Source organism: Mus caroli, unplaced genomic scaffold (genome assembly GCF_978045245.1).
Source record: "Mus caroli unplaced genomic scaffold, Mus_caroli_1 scaffold_14, whole genome shotgun sequence".
Taxonomy (NCBI): domain Eukaryota; kingdom Metazoa; phylum Chordata; class Mammalia; order Rodentia; family Muridae; genus Mus; species Mus caroli.
The window spans coordinates 52128703-52145000 of record NW_028227269.1 but is presented as its reverse complement, the minus strand read 5'-3'; the positions used below and the strand labels follow the sequence as shown (position 1 = coordinate 52145000).

Genomic DNA, 16298 nt, shown 5'->3' with positions numbered 1-16298 from the left:
AAATAGGCTTTTGTAGTTGTGGTCAATTTTCTATCTATCGACATGATAAAACAAGACATGACACAATCATACACCATAAATCTCTCACTCTTCCCTGCTGTTGGGAATCAATGAATTATTGAACACAAACTCTAAAAAACAAATGAGAAATTTACTTGGGCAAAAAACTTTCTGCCAGACAATATGGTCAGTAAACTCTTATCATACCAGCAAGTTCTTTCCATTATTAGTCCAGATAGGAAAATAAAGACACGGAGGCCACCGTGAACAATTAGCACAAAGAACTAATTGTGCACAGGAGGAATGTCAGCACCAAGCCCCCATTTGGAGAGGATTCCCAGCCAGAGTGAAAATGCATTTGGAATATTCTCACCTTGTCAGGTTAATAACTTGAGATACTTTTCAGAAAACCCACCCTCTCCCCTCCCCAGTGGTAAATGCAGTACTAATAATGTGGCTACTGGTGTTAATTGTCAAACTCCAGAGTGAAAATTGTGAAATTTCTCTGCCCATTATGCTAAGTTCCAAATGCCCTTTGGTGAGCTGTGTGAGGAGTTTGGTTCATCTTTAAATACTTGCAGTTTGGTGATTAAATTAGCAACTACATCCTCCCTCCCCCCTCCCGCCCCGCTCCCCGAAACTAGTAATGAAACTATAGAGTCAGAGTCAAAAACAATACAGTAAGAACAGGGGCATCTTCATTCTTGAGCATAATAGACCATGTTTAGATTATTTCTGGGAGGTCAGTGTTAGTCTGTGGAGGCTGAAGTCCTTGCTCAGTGGACGCAGATTAGAAGTGAACATAAAAACAGAAGAAACATCAAGGGGCAACACTTTCCCCCTGTCTTTTGTAGCTCCTAGAATTACGTGGCAGTCATTTGAGAGGGCTGTCAAGGGCTTTTCCTTGTCCTTTTTAATTAAATAAATAGCATATCACCTTGGAAAATTTATAAGCTATAATAAATCATAAACAAGATGCTATTAAAAAAAACCACCCTGCATTTTATTTTATCACCCAGACAGAAACCCTAATAACAGTTTGGTACATAGCTTTCTGGAAGTCTCTCTGTCTGCCTCTGTTACAAAGTTTAAAACATGTAGCATCTACAGTTTTATATGTGTACAGAAAAGGTCAAGAAACATTATTTTGCATTGAGGTGACTTGGTGAAATGCTGGACTGTTTCTTGTTGGAATATTTGTAGTTTTTCAGTTTTGGGAGAGCCGGAGTTTCGTCTGTATCCTGTATTATTTCTGTGGCTGAACATCTATCTGTGGAAACGCATTCTTTAGTTTTTGTAGGTGTTGGTTTTGTACTCTGTAGTACTTTGCAACTGCTCATTGAATAAATGAACCAACTACCATCTCTGATTAAAAGATTAATTTTTAATACTAAAAAACAGTTTGAAATAAATTGGTGTTAGCATATTTTATATGCTTTTTTACCTCCCTCCCACCCCCCACCTCTGGGAACCAATAAACTTCGGAATTTTGAAATTTTAATTGCAGAAAAATGGCCATCCAAAAATATTCTTCAAATTGTAACAGATCGTCCAAAAAATGTCTCAGAACTATGAGAGTGGTCTGTGAAGATGGACAGTGCATAGGTTTTGACTAACCCTTTCAACAGAATATATGACAGGCCACTTGACCAATGGGAAGGACGTGTCTGAGAGATGGAGCCATTGACACAAATATGGGGCATTGAGAGACATGGTGATAAGCATTACAGCTGATGGAGAATACAGTGAGAAGGTGATGTAGTTGAATGAACACAATCAAGATTGGGGTGATGAGTACCTCAGTTTACATTTCACCACTACGTGAGCTTGGACAAGCCTGGCTGCACTTCCACGTTCGTCTTAGAAATTCCGACTTGGCAGTTATAAGTCAGATCATGTACCATATCAGACTGATAAGCCGACTATTAGGGTGAAACCCTTTCTATTGTGCCAATACTGATCTGTCGCTGATGGAAGGTTATGGAGTGACTAGGCAGTTGAATTGGGGTGGGGGTGGGGGTCAGCTGAACACTGGCGCTTGTGTGTTGCATCAGAATCCTGGGTAGGAATTAAGAAGAGAATGTATAATTTTTATCCTTTAAGTCTGCCACCATCTTCCTCATCTGAGAAAGCATATTAGGTAAGTACTAGCAAGCCCTTGGAGTTCCAAGGAAGGCTTAGTAAATCTCGACCATCTTTCCCGATTGCCTCCTATCGGGTAGTGTTCCTGCTCATGAGGAAAGGGGCAAATGCTTCTTTCTACAGTAGCTTCACTCTCCCTGTTTTAAATTTGTCTCTAGATTTTCTTTCTTTAGATTGTCTAATCTGACGAGACAAGGTCTCTCCCTGCACACAGATACCCAACTTTGGTTACTTCTTGGCACACAGAGCTTGTTTCCCTATTGTTTGTTACAGAGAGGAAGTGGCTTTCAAGAGGTATGTTCAGCTTAGTGTGGGAATAGGTACCAACATAATCAAAACACCTCATCTGAAGGCGGTTTTCCCTACATTGTGGTCCCAGGGAATCATGGCATGGGAAAGCTTTGGTGCATTATCTTCTGTGATGTATTATATTAGCTGGGCCTTGGACACAAGTCTGAGTAGAACCAACCAAGGTTAAATTGTACAGGGCCTTTTCTAAGTCAAATAACTTTGAGGGAATTTATCACATATAACTTCTAGAGTGTCATTGGAGAAGTGAAAAATAATACTAGAAGTCATTGTAGTCCCTGCTTGAGATTTAGGACAGTTACATTACTTTAAAATATATCTGTGTTCATGGCTGTCACAAGAAATCCTAACAAAATCCACACATTTGCCACATCCATTACGACTGGAAAGAATTGCTTTGAAATGCTTGCTCTAACAGTTACACAGCTTCAACTTCCTTATTTGAGGTTGGGCATTGCTAGTTCTGGGCTCAAAGTTTTCACCCAAGGGGCTATGTGATGGCTGGTGCACCCACCAACCACTGAGTTCTCATGGCAATGAAAAGTCCCAGCAGCCAATGTCTATAGAGTACTCAGTCCTTGTCACGGAATCTAGGAGTCAGAGGTGCACTTCAAAGTTTATGTTTTATCTAATTTAGCCTGCAGAGCAGTACTATACAAACTGGTATTATTTGCCTATTAAAGAGGCAGATAGGAAAAGAGGTTAAGAAATTTACCTAGGCAGGGCGGTGGTGGCATACTCCTTTAATCCTAGCACTTGGGAGGCAGAGGCAGGCAGATTTCTGAGTTCAAGGCCAGCCTGGTCTACAAAGTGAGTTCCAGGACAGCTAGGGCTATGCAGAGAAACCCTGTCCAAAAAAAAAAAAGAGAAAGAGAAGAAGAAGTAGAAGAAGAAGAAGAAGAAGAAGAAGAAGAAGAAGAAGAAGAAGAAGAAGAAGAAGAAATTTACCTAAAGAAGTTTACCTAGTAGCTTATTGAAAGCAGGAGGAATTTGAAGCCAGATTGGACTAAATAGTGAGACCCATCTCATCAGAACCAAACAAAAGTTTATTTACTGTCACCCAAACATTATATAGAAGGACTTGGTTCAAAAGCCAGCTAGGTGTGGACTCAAGGGGTTCCTACCATTCTGACTCTGCAGAATCTTGCTTATAGAGAACTGTGAACAGGTAATCCATTATACCCAGTAACCCATGATCACCAAGTAATTCTACTTGACTTATCTTTAATACTAACAGTGAAGAGAAAAAGTCCCTAAGAATATAATATAAAAGATATTCACGTAGTAGTGGTTTGCATGGTGAGCACTACAGCTTCTAGGATAGGTCATGCCATCCAAAATAGAATCAGCTATGGAGAACACATCCTCCAAACCTCTGGTACTTTCCTTTGCATGTTTTGAACTATGTTGCTTTCAAATAATTCATTGACCCTACAGGGAGCCCTAAGATTCCCCAAATTTAACCTAGATTTCCTGAGAGACTTGCCCAGCATGGGGTATCAGTTTGCAGAATACACAGCAGGGGGGATGCTGCACTTATCTGGGGTGGGGTTCAGTGCCTGTGTGGAGTACACTGTACATTTTAGGCAGGGTAGAAGGCAGTGTTTTCTATCTGTCATGCTTAGCACAGCATCTAGATTCTGTGTGCTCACCACGCTGTGCAATAGCTCGCCTAAAAAAATATGTGCTGATAATGATATTATCATCTTGTTTTGTGCTTAATAACGAGACGGATAAAAACTGTAGCTACTCACGAGTACAAAAGCGAAAAAGAAAAATGGCAAACGAAAAAGGTAAGTCATTTGTTGTAAGAACCTACAAATAAATTAAACCTTGCCTAAGATGTATTGATTTTCTGTGGCCTTGCCTGTAGAATAATGTCAAGGGTTCCTGACAATCCATTATATTCAATAGGCGAAATCTCCTTATAATTTTTTTCTCTTTCCTGAACGATGTATAATCTATTTTTTCCTTGATGAAAAAAGCATTGCTTTGTAAGCTTGAGAATTCTTTAAGGCTGTGAACAAAGGGGGCATGCTGTATATAGAAGTCTCTTGTGATTATTCCTTCAACGTCACATATGGAGAAAAAGTGGCTGTAACTGACCCTAGGAAGTATTAGACAAATCTGAGCACACATAGACTACAATGCAGCAGATACCTGAAATCTGGAGGTAACCATGGGCTATCTTTATCATGAAGCAGGGAATGGTACCCTGGGGTGGGGGTGGGGGAGGGAATGTGGAGATATGGCTTAGAGGCCAAGAGTATGTATTACCCTTGCAGAAGACCAGGTTTTGTGTTCATTGCCCACATGGGAAGGCTTATAACTGCTTTGTAACTTTAGCCAAGAGGATCTGACACCTTTTTTCTGACCTCTATGGGTTCTCACATACACATAATTTTAAAACAATCTTAAAAAAGGAGTTCCATGCTAGAGTGAACATTCGCATTTTTCTCCTAAAGAGCTTAGTATTGTAGGATGGATTAAAAACCATGTATTTCTGACTAATATTTGGTGTAAAATAGATAATACCTTTTGATCACTATTGGGAACTCACTCTTTACTGCCGGCACCGAAAGTGATTCTAGAGAAAGCATTATAAAACAGTTTCTCCACAAGTTAAATAGATGCTTCTCTTGAACACACGATAAACTGATGGGCTTTGCCACGGACAATGGAAATTCCTCCACCTACTGTGAGGTTGAAGGAAAGATGGATACAGCATTCCTAGTGGAACAGTGACACCAGTCCTCATAATCTTTATCCCGGCAATTACTTTGTGTAAGAACATGAGTGGGTGTGTGTACTCCCAGCCGTATACATGCATGTACTCTCTCTGCCCATAGTCTAGCTGCAGAATGGAAACGAAGGTCCTAAAAATATCTTGACTGACTAGAAGTCTTCCATTTTTAGGGTTTAATAGTAGTATCTGGTTTTGAAATTGGCCATGGAAGAGCCTGGTGTGCCAGGCAATAGAACTCAGGGATGCCACAATCCTATGGCCTGATTATGTGAATTTGGAAGCCTTGTTATCAATGCCTAGGCAGCTCTGGGGTTTTGTCAAGTTATCTATGTATTCTGACTCTGGCAATGGCTACTTAATTCTCAAGGTTCAACCTATATTTCCCAAGAAACTCTCCCTGACCACCATAGACCATTGACAAGCCAACAAACACATGGAAGAGAGACTCCAGCTTTGGAAAGAACCTAACACACTCCTGGAGAGTAACTTGAGAAAGAGGCAATCCCAGTTGATGTAACAAAGCATAAACCCCAGGACTCCTTTCATCCTAGAAAGAAAACTGCTACAGCTGTGCAAAACCTCTTATCTATATTCAGACAAATATAGAGATTTGAAGCAGGCATATAATGCAGATGCTGAAGCAAACCTGCATCGGTGACACTGAGCAAATGGTCCTTTGTGAACACGTTCATTCATCTATTCCATAAACTACCAGTGAGAGCTTATGATGGGCAGGTACAATGTGGGGCAGCAGAATAAGAACTATGCTGTGCCCAGATCTGTTTACAGGCTATGGATTGCAGTATAGAGACTGCAGATGTGTACAAACCTAGCTGTATATATCACGAGCCTCGCTGTGATATATATGTAAGGTGCCTAGATCTGGGAAAGCCATCGGAAGCTTCCCAGCGGGGAGGGGCTAGTTCGCAGAGAAAGGTGGTCCCCAAGGGTTCAGAAGAAATTCTCCATGTCAACTCTGGGTGTCTTACAGGACACTTCATGGGCAGAGGCTAGGGATGACGGACCCCTGGGGTCCTCAAACAGGATCGAAATGGGGACTGTAGGCTGACTGTGGAGCAAAGAGGGAGAGGGGGTGTGATGAGATTTCTAAATCAGGGCTGGGAGGGAGCAGTGTGGAGGTGATGGTAACTGCCCATAGTGTGGTTCTTCCAAAGCTTTTCCTCTGCCTCACAAAGGTATCTTTCCCCCCTCCTTGTGTCCCCTTCCCTTCCCAGATAAGATTCGGGAGGTGGCAATCTAGTTTCCTCCTCCTCCTTCTTGCTCTCCATCCCCATCAGCAGTCCTCAGAGGTCTGCTCCCCATACTTCCACTCCTGAGAGCCTGCTTTGGCCAAAGTCTCCGGCATCCTGTTAACTGTCAGAGCCAAAGGATGTGTGCCAGGTCTCTGCCCAGCTGTGTCTTCAGATGTGCTATTACTGCCGGAATCAAAACCTCCCCCTGCCTCAAAATGGTGTCAACTCTCCTTCCTTTATGTACACATGCTGTGAAATCTTCCTCCACCAGCTATGCCACGCCTCTCACACCACCCTTCCCTTAAACCAGTGTTTCTCAAGCTCTGAGTCATCTCTCTAGCCTGCTGTGAGCCATTCCTCACTTCATGATAGAGATAGCCCAATGGTTACCTCCAGATTTCGGGAATCGGCTACTGTGTGAGAAAGTCTGTGTGTGCTCAGAATCACAGGAGATCTGGACTCAGATAGGTGGCCTTCTCCTCCACAAATTATGATTCAGTAGGCCTCTGGTTCAGCTCAAGAATTTGCACACAAGAAAACAAGTTCTGGAGGATTGTGGCTGCTCTTGGCTGCTTGGGTCCACACTTTTGAGATCACTGCCTTGAAATCATCCTTTCTATGCCTTTGACGTTGGTTATCAGCAACACTATTCACTAACAACATGGACAACCTCTGACTTGGCTATCCCAAGTGGATCTACCACAGTGTGCTATGGACATCTAACACTTTCCCCTGACCCTGTCTCTCCACAGTGCCAAGCTTACTCTTCCTTCTGCACTCACTGCCTTGGAGAAAAGCACTGCCCTACCACCCAATGTTCAAAATTTCAAAATTCCCAGGGATGGTGCTGCTGGTTCATGAATTCTGATCCCCATATTGTCTCCTGGTCTCTGTCCCTGCTGAAGTGCCCCACTCTCTCCCCCAAACAGGGATTATGGTGAAGCCCTTACTATTCCAACCTCACCTTCTAAACCCACCCTCTGTGTTAATCTCAGAGGGTTTTGGGGAGTGTCACTCTGAGCAGCTGACATGGGTGCAACCCTATCTTCCATCACATCCTCAATGAATTCATGATCTCCAGACATACTGGTCAACCTCCGATGAACTTGACGAACTTGTGTTGCTTGCCTGTAAACCCTTGTTGAGCTTAATAGCTCCCTGGATGGCCATAAATAGTGTGTGCATTGTGTACAGTTATTATGCATACTGTTACTACTCTAACACACTGGGCATTTTAGCTGCAGTAGTAGCATCAATGCCTAAGAAAGTGTAAGGTATCCTGAAAGGTTTACTACATCTTGTTTGTACTTACAGGAAGAAATCAGATGATTTGAAATGGCAAGCACCTTTAGATTTCTCTGGCAACGACTCTAGCTTTAAAAGTAAACTGCAGACTGTATTGTTTTTCCTTGCTAACAAATAATTCTGGGTGCTTTTTTCCTCTCTTAGCAATAGAGACATAGTTGGCTCTGTATTTCTTTCAAATAAATCCATGTTCAAAACAATAAGGCATATACTCTTACACGTCCCCATACCTACTTGCTCTTGAGCTGTAAGGATTGAATGAAGGAGAATTGGGTTTCAGTTCTGGCCTGAAAACAAACCTCCCAATCTTGGGCACCCAGGCTCTTCTCCTGTAGAGGGTGGCACCTGGTACAGCAAAGTCATTTCTTAGGGGAAGTTTCATGTATTGCCAACAATTTCAACTGAGCATAATAAAGTATCCTCAAACTGAATGGATAAAAGGAAAAGAATTTAGTGCTCCCAGAAAGTCCTCTGCATGCATGCCTGAGAGGCAAAGAGGAACTAGGGAAGCATAGAGGTGAGGGCCTGCAGCAGTATGAGAAAAACTCTGGGGCACAAGGAACTGCGCTTGGAGCATTACGGAATCATAGCCTCTGTGGATACAGTGGCAGGGTAGCACTGCTCCAGCAATGAGTCAGCTCTCACCTAGACAGAAGAAGGGAAGCAGATGCTGTCAATACTGGAGTTTTCTATACACATCTGATGGTTGACTCTGTTAGGTTAACTCGTTGGCCCCTGCCTGTGAATAAATCTGTTTGTTTCTAATGTCTTTTTAAATTAAAAAATAATTATGTTTGTATAAGTGTGGATATGTGAGTGCAGTTGCCCTCTGAGTCCTAAAGAAGATATTGGATTCCCTGGGACTGGAGTTACAGGGAGTTGTGAGCCTTTGGACCTCTGCAAGTATGTGCTTTTAACCACTGAGCCATTGCTCCAGCCCCTATTGGTAATGTTTTATTTCCATACATTAAAAAGGTTATAGCCTGATGACTATCTTTATCAAAACTATTCTTTTGAATATCAATATCCATATTTTAATCCCAACCCACACCTCCTGAAACATAAGCTTCTTGGGAGATTCTGTTGAATACTGAATTGGAGACTACTACTACTACTTCTTTTTTCCTCCTCCTCCTCCTCCTCCTCCTCTTCCTCCTCCTCCTCCTCCTCCCCTTTTTCCTCCTCTTTAAATGAAAAGGGTCTGCTCAGGTTTGACTAACCATGGCATGCTTCAACTCATATGAACTTGACCAAAACTTAGAATACCAGCTAGCTTTTCAAGCTTGGATGGTAAGTCATTCCAAAGCTACAAGAGCCTTCAGTCCCCCATAGGTCTCCATTTTGCCATTAGCCATACCAGTTTAAACAGTCTGCTGCAAGAAATATTGACAGGTCCTCCAAAGCTCTTCAAGCTTCTCCTAGTCACCAGCAGCACTCATAGTATCTTTTGGAGGCTGCAAGACTAGCTAGCCTTTGAAAACCTACTTTCATTGTGATAACATCATAAGAGGTACTGACTGTGCCAAGGTCTAAATTCACATTCAACAGATCCATTATAGCTAGCTAGGGCATCAAGGAAAAGGATTTAGTGCTCCCAGGAAGTGCTCTTTGGTGTAACAACATGCAAATGAAAAATGCAACTAATTAAACACTTCATCGACACTGCCCAGACCCAAATGCATGCCACACTGCTGATTTTGCCTTTAGTTTGTTTACCACAACCACCAAAGTCAAGGCAGAGTGGGGAAGGGTCACTGTAATATGCAATACAATAAATATATCAATTGAAGACCAACATTAAAAGAGTTATTTGCTAATGGGCACCATGCCAGGGTTACTCAGGCAATGCCGCTTGCAGAATTCCTAAGCTGAGTTCACAAGATACAGATCGATGCACCTCCAAAGAGAGTCTATATCAATCTCCATTTCATTCATTAGCTCCCACTTCGAGCTGGTTGGCTGCTAGTTAACTCTTTAATGTGGGAGAACCTGTCAGTGTAAAGGCCACTGGGACATGTGCTCTTCCCAGCTGTACTTGACCTGTCAATATTTCTTGCAGCAGACTGTTTAAACTGGTGCGGCTAATGGCAAAATGGAGACCTATGGGGTTCTGAAGGCTTTCATAGTGTTAGACCGGCTTACCATCCAATAGCAAACATTAGTAAATTCATCCCATTGCTGTATTTCTGCCTGTGTTTTACCATCCAGGTGCAGAGAAACCAGGATAAAATTATTTTCCATAGCTCTATCCTTGAACTCAAAGGTATTTTAGACTACACATTATGTAAATGTGGGCTCCTCCACAATGAGATACTATCACACCAAGGACTTGGCTGCAGTGGAGATCATTAGTTTGTGATTCAGCTCCAAACAATGAGGGAAGCGAGGCAGCAGCATCTATAAAGTTAGGATTCATTTTCAATTTGTATTGGTCCAGGGACAACTTTATTGTTGCACAGTGGAAGAACCTGGGTGCTCAGGGGGATGCTTGGTGCATGAACTACCTCAAGCCCTTCTGCAAATGTAAATAAGAGCCCTAAAATATAAAGGCATAATTACCAAAACAAAGAATAGTCTCAGACCCCCAGGAAGAGCTGGCTTCGCTTATTTTCTTTCTACAAATATTGAATTTACTAATTTCCCTTGCCTTACTGTTGAATAAAATCAATTTTCTCAGTAGAGCTGATCTCTGCTTTGTTTGAGGTTAGATGTGAAGTTGATATGCATGCTTGGATATACTGTTGTGGAAAAAGCCTTGAATATTTAACCTACGTCACAGCGAGCCCTCCCTTCATCGTCCTGTGGGGTGTATATTGATTCATTATTTGACAATCAGGATTCTCCATAGGTTAATTGACATGTTTGGAATTCATGGCAAGAAAGTCTGTGCATTATTTTAAAACTCCTGTCAAATTGTTTGTAGATACGGCTTGATAACAACACCTGTTTTTGCCTCTCTTGGCCAATACAATCCATTGAGAATCCAGGCTTAAAAAATTTCCCTGCAGAATTGTCAAACATATGTATTTGTATTTCATTACTTGGGTAATAGCTGATTTGCCAAGTTCATTTACTACCAGTTGCTTCCCAAACATCTCAGCGGGATAATTAAGGATACTAAGAACTGAAACTGTACTGAGTTGGGGGAGGGGCTGGAGCCACTGCCCAAATCCCAGTCCTGATTAAACTGCTGTCCAGAATTAAATATTCAGTAACTGAAAGTCTCTTTCCTTCCTTTACTCTGAGCAACTTACCATCAAGGAGATAGAGCTACTCCCCAAGTTGTTAAAAAAAAAAAAAAGACCCCGCCTAGAATTAACCACACCAATCAAACACATCAAAATCCTATAGACTTCCAAATGAAATGTATTTAAGCTAAAAAAAAAAAAAATTGACTTGGTAATGTTCTAAATGGGTCCTCTCAGTGAAAAGAAATGTGGGGAGAGAAAATAAGTAGTAACCAGGAGTAGGTCCTGAAGAAGAGTGAAGAAAGCCAGGCATGGGTCAAGGTTATGGCTGAAAGAGAGCACCAGAGGACTGCGGCAGCTCGTGTGCTCTCTTGAGATGTCTGGAGAGTGCTGAAGCACGCTAGCACTGGGGTTTAAATACTCTCAAAGAATCTTGCTGGCTCATTGCACAAAGAAAAGAGATATTTTAATCATGAGCTATCTATCATCAGTTGAATTAGAATGCCTGTTGTTTGAAGTCACAAGCTACCGAGTCCTATGATGTAGGTTTTCAGGTCTAGTGCTGAGGGAAAAAAGGTATGAAAACCTGAAAAATAAATATTAAAAACTCAAACATAAAAACCCCCCAAAACCTAACGGGCACGTACTTGATAGAAGATACCTGCACCCGCAATGATGTCTCTTTTACATTTTGGACAAGGAGAAGTCAGAATATTCAATGGTGAGTTTCTCAGACTATTTCCTCTGAAGAAAATGAAACCTACAAGGGACTGGAAAGAATGTGTGAGAAATAAACCGTGGAGGTCTGTGAGTGGCACTGTCATAAGGATGGTGAACTCGTTCATCAGCTCATAAGGTTTCCGAGTTCATACAGATGGTTCAGGAAGAGCACCAATGGGTGCAGCCACAGGTCTATTCCAAATGCAGATGACGTCTGTGTTCTTTGTCTCTTGTCCTTCCTGTCTCGGTGTGTATGCCTTTGTGACTTGTTACAGCAGCTGACTCAGGAGACCTCTCACTATTCCTCAGAGAGATACAAGCGGTTTTCTGTCTATTAGGCACTTGGTGTTCATGGGGATGTATTAATATTATCTGCAAGGCAAAGAAGTCGCCTAACAGTGCTGGCGTGATCTTGTTTCATTCACTTTCATTACCTTGGAAAATTGTATAGCTTTGAGTCCTGGAGCCCAGGAGCTCAGGAGCTCAGGCTTAAGAGGAAGAATGGACCATACTCTTCAAAGAAAAGAAAAGGAGTAGGGGAGCTAGGAAGCTTCACTCGGTACACCCCCACAATTTCTGGCTTGCGGGCCGCCACTTACAAGCCATTTCTTGACATAATCTTTAGGCTTAAGCATGTGGAACAGTGGACCAACTAGCTTAATAGAAAGACAAAGATGATATGCAACTAATGGACAGAGCATCTCAACGAGGTGTTAACACATCATTCATTGAACTAAATGCTCTTTCAAACCCTGCCGTAGAAACAATTAAAGAACTGACTGAAGTCTTAAGTTGCTTTTGGACTGTCTGGTACAATTGATCCACAATTATCTTTGTTCTCCCTGAAGCCCTGAATGCTACCTCCTTCTTCATTGACTTTAAATTTCTTCATACTTCTAAGCTGTGTCTGGCAGACTGAGTATCTGGTAAAGACACTATCTATTGGAGAAGGCTATTTTGATAGTCTCAGAATCCTAAACATGCAATTAAAAATCCGAGCCTCTTGCCTCCTGAATGCTTAAAAACCAACTCCTAAAAACAAATAAGAAATGTATTGAAAATGCAAAGATGATGCTGGGCATAGTGGCCCGTATCTTTAATCCCAGAATTAAGGAGGTAGAGGTAGGCGGTTCTCTGAGTTCAAGGTCAACCTGTTCTACAGAGTGAGTTCCAGGACAGCTAGGGCCACAGAGAAACCCTATACCAGGAAAAGAAAAAAAAGAAAAAAAGAAAAAGAGAGAAAGAAAGAAACAAAGAAAGAAAGAAAGAAAGAAAGAAAGAGAGAAAAGAAACAAAGAAAATGTATAGCTGAGAGGAAAACTTTAAGACAAAAGAGTCTAAGCATATTATTTTCCCAGAAAATTTGATGACAGGCTTTACAGCAATAAGACAAGTATGACCCCAAAGTTGGAGCCCTGTGCTACGCATGTATAGTGTGACCTCATAAGCTGGAAGACTGTGTCACTCTTGGGTATGTGGTCAAGGAGATTTGTTTACCATTTTGATACTCTTGGGTAAAGTCTTCAATGGCCTGACAAAGCATTGCCAATCACCTTCCCAAAAATATTCATTTACATGTCTGTTTAGCTTTTCTTTGTTATAAAGACAACAGCTGTTCTGTGACAATCTCTGTAAGCCTCCAACGGAACACAACCAAGTGTGTTTGGTTCCTAAGGCACAGTGAAAGAATCTGGTGTGGACACAGGCACAGGAGCAGCTGCTAACACCACCTGATGAAGAGTGTCCGTCTAATAGCCACTACCCCTTGTCTTCCTTCCTGAGAGAAAGTTTGCAAAGTTATATGAGTGAAAACATTTAAGGATGAAGGACTCAGATGATTTCTTTGAGGAGGTTTTTCTCTCCTAAGATGGTACCAATCTTACGGCTATTTGAGCCAAACTGAAGAGTCCTTTTGAGTTGTTCCACAATGACCTGCACCTGTGTCTGCATCCTGACTCAGGGTTACTATCACCCAGACATGAGAAGAACATGCCTGTGAGTATTGTTTTTATAAGGCTTTTCACTTGAAAATGATTAGGTATATCGTGATAGATAAATTATGAAGAATATTTTAGCTGGGAATCCAAACTGCTCAGGTTGCTCCACCTCCTCAGAGATAAAATCTGAGCTTACACCTGAAGAGAGTGTCTGTCACAGTCTATCATTACCCAATATCAGAGTAAAACAGAAAAATAACTTCATTTGTGCACTCCATGAAGACTATTTATCAAGATCTCAGTTATCTTAATATGGTTTCCTCACAGTCCAGCACAGACTCCTGGGGAGATTATTGTAAGTGTTCATGAAAACTGCTACTTAAACCATTAGTGTCCTGTTCAGGAAATTTCCCCCTGTGCCCATGTGTTCGAGGCTCTTCCCCACTTTCTCTTCTATTACTTTCAGTGTATCTGGTTTTATGTGGAGGTCCTTAATCCACTTGGACTTGAGCTTTGTACAATTTGCATTCTTCTACATGCTGACCTCCAGTTGAAGCAGCATCATTTGTTGAAAATGCTGCCTTTTTTCTACGGGATGGTTTTAACTCCTTTGTCAAAGATCAAGTGACCCTAGGTGTGTGGGTTCATTTCTGGGTCTTCAGTTCTATTCCATTGATCTACATGCCTGTCACTGTACCAATACCATGCAGTTTTTATCACAATTGCTTTGTAGTACAGCTTGAGGTCAGGGATGGTGATTCCCCCAGAAGTTCTTTTATTTTTGAGAGTAGTTTTCACTATCCTGGGTTTTTGGTTATTCCAGATGAATTTGCAAATCGTTCTTTCTAACTCTATAAAGAATTGAGTTGAAATTTTGATGGGGATTGCATCGAATCTGTAGATTGCTTTTGACAAGATGGCCATTTTTACTATATTAATCCTGCCAATCCATGAGTATGAGAGATCTTTCCATCTTCTGAGATCTTCTTCGATTTCTTTCTTCAGAGACTTGAAGTTCTTGTCATACAGATCTTTCACTTGCTTGGTTAGAGTCACAACAAGGTATTTTATATTATTTGTGACTATTGTGAAGGGTATTGTTTCCCTAATTTCTTTCTCAGCCTGTTTATCCTTTGAGTAGAGGAAGGCTACGGATTTGTTTGAGTTAATTTTATATCTAGCTATTTTGCTGAAGTTGTTTATCAGGTTTAGGAGTTCTCTGGTTGAATTTTTGGGGTCACTTAAGTATACTATCATATCATCTGAAAATAGTGATATTTTGACTTCTTCATTTCCAATTTGTATCCCTTTGACCTCCTTTTGTTGTGAACACAGGGTCTCCAATGGACGAGTTAGAGAAGGGACTGAAGAAGCTGAAGGGGTTTGCAACCCCATAACAACAACAATATCAACCAACCATACCCCCTCCCCAGAGCTCCCAGGGAAACTACCAATGAAAGAGCACACATGGAGGGACCCATGACTCTAGCCACATATGTAGCAGAGGATGGCCTTGTTGGGCATCAATGGGAGAAAAGACCCTTGGTCCTGTGAAGGCTTGATACCCCAGTATATGGGAATGCCAGGGTAGGGAGGCAGGAGTGGATGGGTGGTTAGGGAAACACCCTCATAGAACAGGGGAAGGAGGGGAAGGGATAGGAGGTCTTGTGGGGGTCAGGAAAGGGGATAACATTTGAAATGTAAATAAAGAAAGTATCCAATAAAAAACTGCTACTTAGCAGAAACTTTATAATTTTAGGTTTCTCTGTATCTTCTATGAATAATAATAATTCATATGATCTACTGAGTTTTCATTTGACATACTCCAAGTCTTTGATGCTTTGCTGTGGCTTGAATTAAGTGTTAACATTAGAATAGATGTACTTACAGAAAATGTAGAATAATGCAGGCACATTAATATTAAACACCTTAAGCACCACTCCTACCCCTATATGCCCATTTCCTCTTTTCTTTTCCTTTTTGCATTTACCACTTGGATCGAATTGTTACTGGCCTATTTGTTCCATTTCCTATTTATCGGCTCTCTTACTATCAGTTCCACGAAGTAAGGAGCTTTGCTTTGTTCACTGGTATATCCCTGGAACCCAGGATGGTGCTTGACACACAGTAGGTGCTGAATAACTCTTTGTTAATGAATGGACCACAGTATCTTTCATAGAACAGGGTAATGAAAATGCTGGTGTAATATTTGTTCTCTATGTCTTTGATGTTGTCTTTCCCAATGCGTTAATGATGGCTCGGTGGTCTATGTTTAATAATCACCCCCAGCAATACTGCAAACCAAGGCAGGTACTAATTGTCTCAAACACAGTGGGAGGTATAGGCCCCTAGAAAAATGTTAAAGTATAAGATGACATAGAGGAAGCATTCTTTCTATACACTTTTGACATTTGAAATATTTACCCACCATCTATAGAAAGAAGGCAAACTTCAGTACCTGCAATGTAACTTCTAGAACACAATATTTAGATTCTATAAAGTTCTCTCTGCCAAAAGTAAGTTTTAGACAAATATTCTCAACAGGATGAGGAATTTTAATGTACTTAGATGGCTATATATTCATATTATTTTTATTCTCTCCTTCTACCTCTGCCCCAATCTCTTTCTCTGTCTCTCTATCTATTTCTGCCTCTCGGTTTCTCCTAGTCTGTATGTCTCTGTCTCTCTCTTTCATATA

General features: G+C 41.3%; 1 protein-coding gene across 5 annotated transcripts in view; it reads right to left on the bottom strand.

Moving 5' to 3' along the window:
- The window catches only part of Npas3 (neuronal PAS domain protein 3), an 829848-nt gene that overhangs the window by 154096 nt on the left and 659454 nt on the right, over positions 1-16298 (bottom strand). The window lies entirely within an intron of this gene.